Below are 15,475 nucleotides of genomic sequence, written 5' to 3' on the forward strand. Positions count from 1 at the left end.
CCCCTAGCGCTGGAGTTCTGCCCTTCTCATTGATCGGTAAACTTGGTCTTGGCTGGCTGTTCTCGCTGATCTTCTGGGGAGGGGCCTGTTGCCGTGGTTTCCAAATGTCTTAGCCGGAGGCGGAATTGCCCCGCCCTTGCCCGGTCTGGGCTAAGTAATCTGCTCGGGTTTGGTCTCCAGAGCTTTTGTTCCCTGCGAGCTTTCCGTACAGCTTTGGAGGCGGAGAGTGAAAATGGCGGCCTCCCAATCTCCGCCCCAGAGAAGCCGAGAACTTGGGGCCCTGCTCCTCAGTGAGCCCCCAGAGAAAAGCAGTCAGTCACTCCCGTCTCCCCGGTCTCCGGCCGCACTCCGTGCTCACCTGGCCTGTGACCGCGCGGTTCTATCTCCAGCACTCGACCCGTGTGGAGTCTCCAAACCCAGCAGATCCCCGTGGTGCGCTCCCGTGCTGCTCCTCCCGGGGGAGGAAGGTGAGTCTCCCCGGATCTGCTGCTTGTTGGGTCCCTGCTTCCAGAAAGTGGTCGCTTTTCTGTTCAGGGAGTTGTTGCTATTCTTTTTTTCAATCTCCTGTTGAGTTTGTAGGTGTTCAGAATGGTTTGATCCCTATCCAGCTGAATTCCTGAGAGGAGACAAAATCCAGGTCTCCTACTCCTCCGCCATCTTGCTCCGCCCCCCATACATCTACTTTTATATTTGATAGGGTTTGGCTTCTTTTCTATCTCAGCTCCAGGAATTTTGCTCAACAAACACCTTATGAAGAGAAATAGGTGAAGTGATAGGAGAGAAAGGCTGTCAGGAGATATAGGTGTTCCTGGATTAGTCCATATTGGCTGTGTAATATGGGACCGGTCCTTAAACTTGATTTACCTTTGCTTCTTTGTCTCAAAAATTAACACACCACAAGACTGTATTATATACTTCAAAGTTACCAAGGGACTAGATCTGCAATGTTCTAACCATGCAAAATAAATGATAATTATGTGATCTAATGGAGGTGTGAACTATGCTTTGGTAGTGATCATGTTGCAATATATATATGTGTATCAATCGACATGTTGTTCAAGATGTTGTGTGACACCTTAAACTGAAGTGATGCCATATGTCAATTATAGCTCAATTTAAAAATTTTTAAAAGTGCATTGACAGGAAAAAAAAGGTTGAACACATCAAAGTGTGCCATGGTATGGATTCTTCTCAACAGTAACATAACACGACTAAGAGGAACACCCCTCCTGCCCCAAAAAGGGCCTTCTTGTAGCTTGGTTGCCTACATTCACTTACCTCTTTGTGACTTGTGCTTACATGCTCTTAGCTGGACTGTGTTATGGCTTATTAGTCACTGCTTTTCTACAGGGCCATGTGATAACTGAAAATAATTCAGTTTCCGTTAGAAGAAACTCAATGCTCAGGCTTAACATAGAGCCTTCTACAAGATTCTGTAAATCTTGTAACAAGAATTTCTAGGAATTTCTCTTCATGTTTCTTTCTTTTCAAATTTGTTACAAATATTTGGACTTAAAGAAATTCCATCTCCTTTACACTGTATGAAACTATTGAAAATATGTTTGCTATAATTCTTATTATAAAGTCTTTCCTCCGGGGTAAAGCGGAACTATGATTTTGTTTTGTGTATGTGTGTGTGTGTGTGTGTGTGTTAGAAAAAAACACAATAAGAACATAGATTTCACATTTTACTTTTAACAAAATATATGGTTGGAGAAAGATGGACTCAAGAAAATACATTAGATTAATTAACATTATGTTCATTTAATTCTATCATTAAATCAAATAGTCCAAAACTATATCAGTTCAACATAATGTTGGTAGAGAAATTTTGGTCTGAAAAGGAAATTTCTAAGTGAAAAGAATTGTGACTTGAAGTGGATAAAGTCTATTTTTTTGAGTGTCCATAACTGCAGCCCTAATTTTAAATGTCTCTAGACTTAAAAGACACGACTAACTCATACTTTGATTGTTTAAATGTAAGCTTTTATATTGAGAATGCAAATTTATGTGTTTTAATTCTTATTTTAGGATAGAACAAATTTAGTGGAGGGGCGCCTGGGTGGCTCAGTTGGTTAAGCGACTGCCTTCGGCTCAGGTCATGATCCTGGAGTCCCGGGATCGAGTCCCGCATCGGGCTCCCTGCTCGGCAGGGAGTCTGCTTCTCCCTCTGACCCTCCTCCCTCTCATGCTGTCTCTCATTCTCTCTCTCTCAAATAAATAAATAAAATCTTTAAAAAAAAAAAAAAGAACAAATTTAGTGGAGAATTCTTTCATCTTGGCAAAAAATAAAGGCCATTTATCTTCCTTAGTATCTAATTCTCTTGAGGCAGAAAGTACAGTGTGAAAGAATAGTTACATGATAAAATTATGAACAAAACTCTGATGTTAGTCTAAAAAGAAACAATAAAATATAACAGATTTGCTGCTATTTGCAAGGTTTTCTTTTTCTGTTGGAAAACCTTATATGAGGTCAGAACTATGTCACTATAACTATTTGTTATCCAACCATTTCTTTTGTACATTTTTAGGACACTCCTCTTACTATATCAGAAACAATTATTATTTTCAGGTTTATCATGGTCAATTGGGGAGGCCAGAAATAGACTGGCAAAAGTAGAACATTATCCTTATACAATTTTGTTCTTCAAGTCATTCTTTCATTGAATATGTGATTTTTAACATTCTTGATTACTAGACCTTAGAAACATCAAGTTAGCACTGCTGATTTTTTTTTTTTTAAGGGGGGAGGGTCAGAGGGAGAGGGAGAGAGAGAATCTTAAGCAGGCGCCCATGGAGCCTGACTCAGGGCTTGATCCTACAACCCTGAGATCATGACCTGAGCTGAAATTAAGAGTCAGATGCTTAACCCACTGAACCATGCAGGCGCCCCAGAAGTTATTGCTTTATAGCTGATGGATAGAGTCATGGGTATGCAGTAAGGCAGGAAGAGTGTAGAGAATGAAAATAGGAAGTTGACTTACATTTAAGCCCATGTTTAAAAACTTATGTAAATTATTTCGTGTTTCTAGAGTGTTTTAATATTCTTATCTAAATAAGCACGATTGCTAATATGGGAATGAAATTTTCAGAATGGCAACACTTTTCTGGTAGAAATACACTAGGCATATATGTAAGGTGACTACATAGTAACTATCACACAGATGACTGTCAGTTATTCAGAAGGAAGACAATTGGTTGTGCTTAGAAATCAGGACATTCAGGTTAAGCTAAATTGCACATTCATATTTATCTAAATAGTGTATAGACGTAATTTCTTAATATGAGTTTCCTTTTGAAAAATCAAATATTGCTATAAACACTGGGGTGCATGTATCCCTTTGAATCAGTATTTTTGTGTCCTTTGGGTAAATACCTAGTAGTGCAATTGCTGGGTCATACAGTAGCTCTGTTTTTAACATTTTGAGGAACCTTCATACTGTTTTCCACAGTGGCTGCACCAGTTTGCATTCCCACCAACACTGCAAGAGGGTTCCCCTTTCTCCACATCCTCACCAACATCTGTTGTTTTCTGACTTGTTAATTTTAGCCATTCTGACTGGTGTGAGGTGGTATCTCTTTGTGATTTTGATTTGTATTTCCCTGATAATCAACGGTGTTGAGCGTCTTTTCATGTGTCTGTTGGCCATTTTTATGTATTCTTCGGAAAAATGTCTATTCATGTCTCCTGCCTATTTTTAATTTGGATTGGTTTTTTGGGGGGTGTTGAGTTTGAGAAGTTCTTTATATATTTCGGGTACTAACCCTTTATCAGATATGTTATTTGCAAATATCTCCTCCCATTCCATAGGCTGTCTTTTAGTTTTGTTGATTGTTTCCTTTGCTGTCCAGAGATTTTTATTTTGATGTAGTCCCAATAGTTTACTTTTTTTTTTTTGTTCCTTTTCCTCAGGAGACATATCTAGAAAGAAGTTGTTACAGCCAATGTCAAAGAGGTTACTGCCTGTGTTCTCCTCTAGAATTCTTATAGTTTCATATAGCAGCATTATCTACAATAGCCAAATCATGGAAACAGCTCAAGTGTTATTCGTTGACTGATGAATAAAGAAGATGTGTGAAGAATGAAATATTACTGAGCCATAAAGAATAATGAGATCTTGCCATTTGCAACTACATGGATAGAGCTAGAGAGTATTATGCTAAGCAAAATAAGTCAGTCAAGGAAAGACAAATGCCATATAATTTCAATCAAATGTGGAATTTCAGAAACAAAACAAATGAACAAAGGATGAAAAAAAAAGAGAGGTGAACCAAGAAACAGACTTCTAATTATAGAGAACAAACTGATGGTTATCAGAGGGGACGTGGGTGTGGGGGGGAAGATAGATAAAACAGGTGATGGGGATTAAGGAGTGCCCTTGTCGGGATAAGCACGGAGTGTTGTATGGAAGTGTTGAATGACTATATTGTACACCTGAAACTAATATTACACTGTATATTAACTAACTGGAAATTAAATAAAAACTTACAAAAAATAAACTTGCATGTAGAAGTAAAAGAAACAAAACCCAATAGAAAAGTCACTGCATGATTATTTACTTAAAATATGACACTGGAGGCGTCTGGTGGAGCAGTTGGTTGAGAGTCTGACAATTGGGTTCAGCTGGGTCATGATCTCAGGGTCATGGGATCAAGCCCCAGGTCTGTCTCCGTGCTCCAGGCCCAGTCAGCTTGGGATTCTCTCTCCCTCTCCTTCTGTCCCTTCTGCTCGCGCTCTCTTTCTCTCTCTCAAATAAATAAATAAATCTTAAAAAAATATTATGACTCTGATGTAAATACATGTGGGCTTACATAATTTATTTTTCGTATAAACCGTCAATTAAACTGTTTACTTGTTCATCCACAATGCCTTTTTTCTAAGAAGCATAATAAATTTTCTATCTCGTCAAAAAAATAAAAGAAAAAAAAAGAAAAATCAGAAACCGATCTTAAAATTATGTTTGCCAGATGACCTAATTCAACGTGACACTTACTTTTTGAAAATAAATAATATTTTATATTTTCAAAATACTATCTCATACATTGTAACCAATAGACTATCACCACAACCCCATGAGAGAGGTAGGGCACATAGCATTTCTATTTTGCAGAACAGAAACTGAAGCATTAAGAGGTTAACTGATTTGCCCAAGATCACACCTTTAGTGAATGACTTAAATGTAGGAATCCTAACTCAAAGTCCTCTGAGTTTTCTAAAAAACTGCTCTGGACTGCTTTGTTTTTTTAACTCGGAGATAGATTTCAAATATTTATATAGTTATAATTAGCCATTATGAAGCACAATCATTGTTATTCTAAAGTTTTGATACACTGTAGTAGCATATGCCCTAGTTGATTTTACAAAATAATTAGTTAATATGAGTGCTAATTTCTGTATTGGATATTTTCAATTGACACTGCAGACCTGCTCTCTGCCCTTTTCTATCTTATATTCTTTCCCAGAAGACTATATGACCTATAGGGGTAACTCACTGGGTCCCCATGTCCTCTGACTTCCAGTTGGCTTAGGCCATTCTGGGGCACTGAAACAAGATTAAAAGGCAGGAGGATAGAATTACAGCGTTAGTAGTTCTCTTGTTCTCATCCTCTGCAATTACCTTAGGCTGATATGTCTAGTGAGAGTAGGTCACTGCTTATTCAGAGTGGCCTTTTCTACACAATTCTCTGTCCTTCCCAATTCCAGCAACCCCTCTCTTCCCTCACACACACAGGACTAGGGGTGGTGACAGCTTCAGATTTATACTCTAGTCCTTGTGATTCTCCCCCACTTTCCCATGCCTCTGCAATTAGTTGTTTTACAAATAAACTCACCTCAGATAAACCTAATTTGAGTGTGTCATCTGTTTGATTAGTGCTATTGATAATATAATCTCTAAATCAAGAATTGCTTCTAAAATCATTAATTTCATTTTTGAAAGAAGATATATTCTAGAAATCATCTATTAACAGAGCAAGTACTGAAGACTCCTTAAATAATTCCTTGGTAGAATAGGGAAATGTATAAATAAATAAAATATGTATTTTCAAGTAGACCCACTTAAAAAAATCCCAAATAGTGAATAGTCATTTTCAGAACAAAACTTTCCAAATATTATATGGTAATACCATCTTCTTAGGCTATTGCCTTTCTTAGTCTTTCATATTTTCCAAGAATCATTTGGATTAGGATGAGGAAAACCATAACTGCTATAAAATGGTTCAGCTTGTGTCTGAGATTCATCTATCTACAAGCAGAATCATATACCAAAAGTTAAAATGAATAGTCTTACTTTGCGAAAAATATCAAAATAATGGGCAGTTTGATTACAAGAATGTTTCAGTGACAATGAATTATCATAGAAAATGAACTTCTGAGTCAAACAGACCTGGCCTAGAATCCTAGTTCCAATACTTGGTGACCAGGTGAACTCAGACAAGTCATTTAACCAGTTCCATCGTTTATAAAAAGGTAGATAACAGGACTTATCTCACAGTGTTGTTGGGATGATCAAATAAGAATGAAATGAGTGGCAGTGCTATGTATTAGAAAGAACAGAAACTTAGAGTCTAAACAATTAATGCTACTTACTAATTGTGTTCCCTTGGGTAACTTATTTACTTAACTTCTCTAGGCCTCATTCTTGGGAGTCAAGAATTCACTTGAATTATACGATAAAATAGAGTTTGAACTCAGGCTATAGGACTCTAGAATACAGGGGACTTATGTATTCAAGGGCTTTCTTTTATTTTCCAAGAAGGCATATTGGTTAAGCATGTGGACTCTGATGTCAACCTGCCTGATATGAGCCCTGGCTCCAACATTTACTGTGTATGTGACATGTTCTTAAGCAAATTACATAATCTCAATTTCCCTGCTTGAAAAATGACTATAGAAATCAGGATTATTGTGAAAATTAAATAACGAAATGTCTCTGAAGAATTTGCTTGGCATATTTAGTTAGTGATCCTTGTAATATATGTATAATGAATAAAGGTGAAATTTAGAAAATTAGTAAGGAGGAACACATATCTGTTTTGACTCCCAAGAATTTTATCTTTCTTCAATATCATCTTCCAACTAAGAAGAATATAGAGAGAAGCATATATAATTATTGTAAAATTAATTATGAACTTTGGGTTAGTAGAAATATTGTATGTAAACAATATATTTGGGACAATATAAAAAGACCAAAACCAATAATCATTTCAGATTTAACATTGTGTACCTACACATGCACATACAAACACAATTAAATTTAGATTTGTTCAGATTTAGCTTCCATAAAGAAGAAAGGATTTTTCAACTCCCAGTAGAAAATTTCAATTTATCCTTGAGTTTCCCGCTGAAAACTATGATTCTCCACAGCTCTTCTGGGAGACACAATTTGTGATAAAGCCAGGTTCTGACTCTATGTGAGGTGACTTTCATTGCAGAATAAAGATAATTCAGTTCCTGAAATTCCATTTCTGGATATAGATTTTATCTTATAATGTTTCTTTTAAAAGTGATGTATTGAGAAGTTTAGAAGTAGTTAATTATGAAATAAATCTATCTCTAAGAGTTCTAAAATTCAGGGACTCTTCACTTAGGTGATATTTATATTTAAAGCAAAATGAAATGCAGAATGAGATCTTTCCTTCTAGAGCTTTCTTTCAATTACTGTTTACCCCTCTTCCCTTTATTGCCCCACAAGTAGCTGCTCTTTAACAATCTGAGTAATCAGTCTTCAGTAGACATCTTTTACAAATTTGGTCAACCTGCTTTCATTTCTTGTGGCCTCTTCAGTGTAGGGCTCCACCTCTTGTACTTGAGTCATTTCCTAGCAAGTCTATTACGATTCTTCTAGAATTTTTTTAAAAAGTCACCCCCTTATATTTGTCAAAAGATATCGTTTGGATCTTTGCTGATTGAGTTTCTAGGTCATGATTCTGGTTTTAACTACAATTTCATGATTTATGGGAATGTAGATCTTGCTATGTTGTACACACAGACCTTCTCCAGGGACTAATAAATGTCAAGCCTCTAGGGCAGCTGAGTGTTGTAAGAGCCTGATTACCAGAACTGGAATTGGTTGTATTACCAAGAGAAATCATGTTACAGCTTAATGGGAAAGATAAATGATTGAATATTTTTAAAAATTGATGTTTGATTGTAAAGGGTTTGAAGAGTGAACACTTGACAAGAATAGTGCCCGTGTTCTATCATTTTTAATTTGAGATTTTCAAATACACCTTATAGCTAACCTAGTCTCTTAAGAATCCTGAATGACACTACACATTGTCATCTACAAAAGAAACAATACCTTGTATATTTTAACTAACAACAATATATTTTTTCTATTAAAAAGAAGTTAAGAACAATTACAGAGCTACTTATCCAGAGGCCCACCCACTCCCAAGTATCTACTCCCAAGTATCTAACTGTCCTATAAAGTTAAAATGTCTGGCAAGTCTTGGAGCTAGTTTAATTGTGCCAAGTACAGTTGTGGCTTTAATACTAAAAACTTGGAAAATGTCGTTTAGCTTATTTGGCTTTTATGAATATTGTCTGCAACATTAAATATTATAGGTATTGAGCTTTTATAGATTAGGAAAGGGCTGTAGATGGATGGCAGCAGTGATTAAATAATGTTTTAACATTTGAAAGCCATAGATGATATTAATTTCCAATTATCTCACCTTCTTTTAAATTAGCTAGATAGCAGTGGGTTGCTGGTTACTACATACATTCTACAAGTGCTTTTCTATATGAAACTTTACAAAAACTTGCAAAAGGAAAATTCAGTCATAATCAAATTGAAGAAAATACCAAAGGGTGAATAACTTTGCTAAACATATCTTATCATAGGCTTCTAATTGAAACTCAATCAAAGATATTTACCAGGACATTTATAATATTGTGAAGTTAATATTGACATGCTATAACCTAGAAATACAAATATTAGTATTAAATCCTATTCCTGATGATGCCCATCATTTCCTGTAAGATATGAGGCACTCTGAAGGTAACTTCTTTTTAATACTTATCACACTGAAATAATACTTCTCCCTGGTACTCTCTAGACTTGTCTAAACAAGGAATAAACTATGAGTTTCTTGGGCAGAAAAATCTTTCTCTATTTAGAAAAACTAACAATAACAGCTGATCTTTATGTAGCACCTGCTGTGTTCTAGACATTATTCTAGATGCCTTGCATATGTTAACTCAAAATACTCATAATGCTTTGAAGGAATTTTTATTACTAATAGCATCAGCCCATGTTTTACTGATGGGAGAACTGAAGCACAGATGAAGGAAGTGAATTCCAAGGAATTTGCTAAAGACACACTGCTGATTAAGTACCAGAACCCAGCTGGGATAGCCCTGGCATCTGTGTGCTTAACCACTGCAAAATGCAGTGACTGCTTCTCAGTAGTTCACTTAATTTTGGTTGAATTAAAATAAGTAATTTAGTATTATCTGATTACAGTTTACAGACATCTTTACTTCTGGATCCAGAGGAATAATTTCAGAGCTACAATGTAGAGACAGTTCTCTTTCCTTCTGTTTATTTTATAGGACAAGAAGGTATTACTTTCTTCTCTTGAGATTATAAATTTTCCTCCATAAGCTTTGAAAATCTTATTCTTGAATGATAATTTCTAGAATTGGTTTGGTGTATAAAGATCATTATATTTTACCATCACTTGCTTTCAAATGCCTCATCATTCAACTGTGCTTTCTTCTTATATGACTGAAAAAGTGTTTAAAATACGTTAGAGAGCACATTTCTTTAAAGGGATTATTTTTTCTTTAAAAGAATTTTATTTGCTATGATAAACATGATAAATTTATTCATAAAACAAGAATGTCTGGCATCATATTATGAACTGTGTTGTAGGATTGGATAGTCACATATTATATTACATTCAAATCAGATATAATTACTCACTGATTGGCTATGTTAAGGCATAAGCCATGTTTCTATGTGCATAGAGAGGGGGGAGGGTCAGAGGGAGAAACAGACTCCCCGCCGAGCAGGGAGCCCGTGCATTCTCCCATTGCAATAGACCACCTATGATGGATTATGTTATCTCTCCTTTCCTCTGTTTACAGAATTCAGCCATACTTGAAATTATTAATTGTTGTATGCTCCATTAAATAAAATACATATCTAACATATAGCAAAGCTCTTGAAGTGCAATAATTTAGAACTTGGTTTGAATAAATAATTTTTTATAGAAAATTCTATAATTGCTCAGGATTTTAAATACATTAAGAAAAATCTGTTTATTATTCGGTAACTTTAATTTGGTCTGGTTTAATTTTCTCAACAAGGCAGCATTTAAAGTTCCTAACTCCTTGCGGGTTTCACAATAAATTATTTTCATGTTTTTACTTATTATTATTTAATGTGGGAATTTTAGAAATTATAAAGTTTCCAGTGAGTTAATGAAAACTATTCAAAACATAACTTTTAACATAATTTGTTATTAAATATGCACAACATTTTAAAATAATAAAAATTTTAATGAATATTTCTTTAGTGCTATAATATGATAGATATTGCTTGGGCACTCTTACGTTATCTTATTGTTCCATTTATATAGTGCTTTTATAATGCTAATTTTTCTCCAGATTAGAATAGCACTTTCAAAGCCTTTCCTATATTCAACGACTGTGACATTTGTATTTTCACAGTCCCCTTGACCTCCATGTGCAGGGCTGGTTCTCTGGAATTCTAGACAAGTCATTCTTGCTACCAGGCTAAGAAAAATCTCCCCAGGTTATCATACCTGGGTGTCTGTCTTTTTCCCAATGCTTGTATCCTAGTCTTGGTAACTTTTTGAGACAGAACATTAGGGCTTCTAGTAGAGTCTACCTGGTTTTTGACAATTCTCCTTTTGGGGGCAGTGTAGTATAATACCAAAGAGAGCAGGTTCTGGTTGACCCTGCTGTTCAAAACCTGTTCTACCACAAAGCTATCAGGTAACAGAGGCAAATTCCTTAGCCTCAGGGCTGCTATACAGTCATGGGTTTGGTTTGAATGATAGCCTCATCTCCCAATATGAATGAGTGCACTTGAATACTTTTTTTTTTTTTTAAGATTATTTATTCATTTGAGAGAGATAGAGAGAGAGAAAGCATGAGCAGGGAGAGAGGCAGAGGGAGAGGGAGAAGCAGGCTCCCCGCCGAGCCAGGAGCCCGATGTGGGGCTCGATCCCAGGACCCCAGGATCATGACCGGAGCCGAAGGCAGACGCTTAACCATCTGAGCCACCCAGGCGCCCCTGCACTTGAATACTTTTGTTCTCTTGTGAATTTAATTAAAGTTAGTTCTCTAAAACGTGGGGATGATGTTTGTTAACTTAAAATCTTGTTTACAGGAAAAAAATATGATTACACATTAGGTACATGATATATACCAAACATTAGTTTCCTGTCTCTTTCCTGTCTCTCATTTATTCTTTAAGTTTGTATGGTTTAATTGTTATATATTTCTGTGCATGACTATGTTCATAGTCACTGACTCATTCTTCTTCTTGCTTAAAATCTTTCATTATCCTGCAGATATACTCACAAGAGTGCCCAAAGATGTTATGTACAAGAATGTTTATTATGGTTTTGTAAATAATAGCAAACAACTGAAAAATAATTTAATATTTATCAATATGAAGTGGGTTTAATAAATTTTGTAAATTTATTTGGTAGAATACTACTTAACTGTTTAAAAAAGTATACTAATAATATGAGGAGATGTCCAGGATATAGTAACTAAAACAGGTGGAGCACATAGGATTTTTAGGGTAGTGGAACTACCCTGTATGACACTATCGTGGTGAGTACATGTCATTGTAAATTTGTCCAAATCCATAGAATGTACAACACCAAGAGTAAACCCTAATGTAAACTATGGACTCTGAGTGGTAATGATGTGTTCTTCAATTTTAACAAATGTACCACTTTGGTGGGGAATGTGGATAGTGGAGAGCAATGCATGTGTGAAGCAGAGGATATATAGGAAAACTCTGCATCTTCCTTTCAATTTTACTGTGAACCTAAAATTGCTCTAAAATAAAGTCACTTTATTTTATTTTATAATTTTATTATTTTATTTTTTAGAGGGCGGGGAGGGGCAGAGGGAGAGGGAAAGAGAGAATCTTAAGCAGGCTCCATGTCCAGTGCAGAGCCAGACATGGGGCTCGATCCCACAACCCTGAGATCATGACCTGAGCCAAAATCAAGAGTTGAATGCTTAACCAACTAAGCCACCCAGGTGCCCCCAAATAAAATTTATTTTTAAAAAAGGAAAGCAAATAGGAGAACACTATTCGTTACATGAGGAGTGTCAGAACTATTAACAGAGATTAACTCTGAGACTCAGTTCAGGACACTTACTTTTCTCTTCATGTCTCTCCCCTCCTTTTTAAACAAGGTCAGTTAAATACTTCTAACAAAAAAGCAGAATCTTTATTTCAGTCATATGTTCTTACAATTGATACTTTTCTTATTACAGATTAGGATGACTAAAATGCTAGAGATAAAAGAAAATTTAGTTTTGGCAAGGAATATTGGCACTTAGTTCCTTGCTAGTGGATTATAAAGTTGATTCATTCTTAGAAAATAATTTGGCCATTTTTTTCACAATTTAAAATGTATATAACATTTGACCCATCAAGTCTATACCTAGAAATCTTGGAATAAATCCTTATAAAATTGTGCAAACATATGTATGGATTTATACACATGTTTTCAAAAACATTTATCAGAGTTTGTTTTTATAAATTATGAAAATGAAAAATTGAAAACAAGCTAAAAGCCCATTAATAGAAATCAGGTTAATAAGTTATGGTGCATAATAAACTGTAGTGCAAGACAACAGCTACAAACTGGTAGGTTTGTACATGCTACCCTGGAAAAATGTCCATAATATATTATTGTGTGAAGAAAGCAAATGGAACCCAATTTAGTAGAAACAATTAATGAACAGATACAGACCAAAAATCTTACGGAATTTTATTGCATTTAAGGCCTTCTGAACAACAAGAAAAACACCCATTCTAGTTTATATAAATGAAGCTCCAATTTAAATTATAGACAATTAAAATTATGACTTCCCCTTTTTTTTACAACTTCTCAAGTGGATTGTAAGCTTCTTGGGGAAACTTTTGATTTCTTATTTCTCTTGATCCTCCTCACATGGTGAAAGCACATAATGGATTTCAAAGGATGCTTCCTATGTCCACTATTCTTTTTCCTAAGTGTATGGGTTCTAGAATCAGAATGCCTATGTGTGAAAGCCCACTCCAAAACTTCCTAGCTAAGTGGCCTTACATAAGTTACTTAACTTCTTTGTGCTAGAGTTTCCTTATCTATAAAACGGGAAAAAAGTAACTATCTCATAGGTTGTTATATGGATTAAAGGTATTCAGAACATTACCTGTCATATTGTAAGTACTCAGTAGTTGTTAGCTATCATATTAATGAGTTTTTATAGTGTTTTGACTAAATTTGAAAAAAGAATAATATGACATTCCCTGCCTACCAGATGATGCACGAAGTTGGTGTCTTTGTGTTCTATTTAAAACAAAAACCACTCTATTGTGCAAGACAAGCAAATTGTTTTTACTAACACTGAAAAATCTGTTTTGTTTTGGAGGTTACGGATATGCTCCTCGTCTCCTATCTTTAACTTATCCCATAATATTACAATAATCACATAATATGATAAACCCTAATATAATCATTACCACAGATCTAACCTTCTGGGTCCTCTAGGTGCTCATTCAGTCTTCAGAAATCCACCTGGTCATTTATCCACTTGAAAACTGATCCCTGACCTTGTTTCCTTTCTGTTGGCACTCCATCACTAAGCCACTTGAACTGCATTCTCCCCCCCAACCCCCCGGAGCCCCCCATGTCCTGACCATTACTACCACGTGTATTTCATTCTGATATACTTTGTATGGGGAAAAATATATATATTTACTCGGTTCATCTTCTAATATCAATAAAGTAATATAGTAACAACACAAAGTAGAGTAAGGCAAAATTCTCTAAAAATATCAGGGCGGAGGGCGCCTGGGTGGCTCAGTCGCTAAGCGTCTGCCTTCGGCTCAGGTCATGATCCCAGGGTGCTGAGATCGAGTCCCACATCGGGCTCCCTGCTCAGCGGGAAGCCTGCTTCTCCCTCTCCGACTCCCCCTGCTTGTGTCCCTCTCTCGCTGTCTCTCTCTCTCTGTTGAAAAATAAATAAAATCTTTCAAAAAAATATATATATATATCAGGGCGGAGGATAGATAAACAATGAAGGCTGACAACCCTAATGCCAACTACTTAGCAAAAACATGGAGGAACTAACAAAACTGCTCTCCTCCCCCACTGATTAAAAAATAAATAAACCAAGGGGCACCTGAGTGGTTCAGATGGTTGAGCGTCTGCCTTCGGCTCAGGTCATGATCCTGGGGTCCTGGGATCAAGTCCCGGGTCAGGCTCATGGCTCGGCAGGGAGCCTGCTTCTCCCTCTGCCTGCCGGTCCCCCTGCTTGTGCTCGCTGTCTCTGTATCTCTGTGTCTCAGATGAATAAATAAAAACTTTATAAATAAATAAATAAGCAAACAAAACAAAATAAAAATAAAAATCTAAAAGCACAAAGACAAAAAAAAGGACATTTACCAAAAACAATTCTATTTTTTAAGCCCATTCTATTTTTGAGTATTTCTGAAGTTTTATTTACCTTTAGTCCTTTCACAGAAATTATTTCTCATTGGAAGCAAATCTACATAACTTTTCTCCTAAAGGTTGATTTTTATAATTTCTTATTAGCAGAAATAGCAAGAGAACGAGGGTTTAGTAAACTTTTCCTTTAGGGAATCATTGTCTGATAAAAAGAAAATGATATTCTCCAAATATTTCCACCAAAATTTTATATAACCAATTTATTCTAAATAGAGTGTCTAATCAAGACGACCTGAAGATTAACATTGGTATTTCACATTTAAATTGTCCTTTATCATCTAAATTTTTTGTATGTAGCCTTATTTTTTACATGTAGCCTTATTTATTTATTTATTTATTTATTTATTTATTTATTTATTTATTTTTTTTAACTTAACAAGGATTTATTCACAGGAATACATGTGAGTAGAGAAAAATAACAGAAAAGCTAAACAAATGAAATGAAGAGGATCCAAACCAACTTTCACTCTGTAGCTTTTTACTTGCACCCTGTGTGCATATATCTAGGGCACAGAGGGCCACCAACATGCGCCAATACAGTGTAGGAACCCTGCATTACATCCATTAACTTAAACCTATCTTTAAGATCATGCTTTGAACAAAAAAAGAAAGCTCAGAAGGCAATATGTTGAGTGGGAATAAACACTGAAATATAGCAATCATGTCTTCAACTTCTACAATTGTCTTTATGTGCCGACTAACATTTATGCAGCCTCTTACAGATCTTTTACCATGTATTGGAAGTTTTAGCAGTTCT

At 35.7% G+C, this 15,475-nt stretch overlaps 1 pseudogene; it reads right to left on the reverse strand.

The window, feature by feature from the left end:
* Positions 1 to 15,475, reverse strand: part of LOC145723335 (transportin-1 pseudogene) — a 51,445-nt pseudogene that overhangs the window by 33,680 nt on the left and 2,290 nt on the right.

Source organism: Leptonychotes weddellii, chromosome 9 (genome assembly GCF_054177405.1).
Source record: "Leptonychotes weddellii isolate Sample4059 chromosome 9, ASM5417740v2, whole genome shotgun sequence".
NCBI classification, from domain to species: Eukaryota; Metazoa; Chordata; class Mammalia; order Carnivora; family Phocidae; genus Leptonychotes; species Leptonychotes weddellii.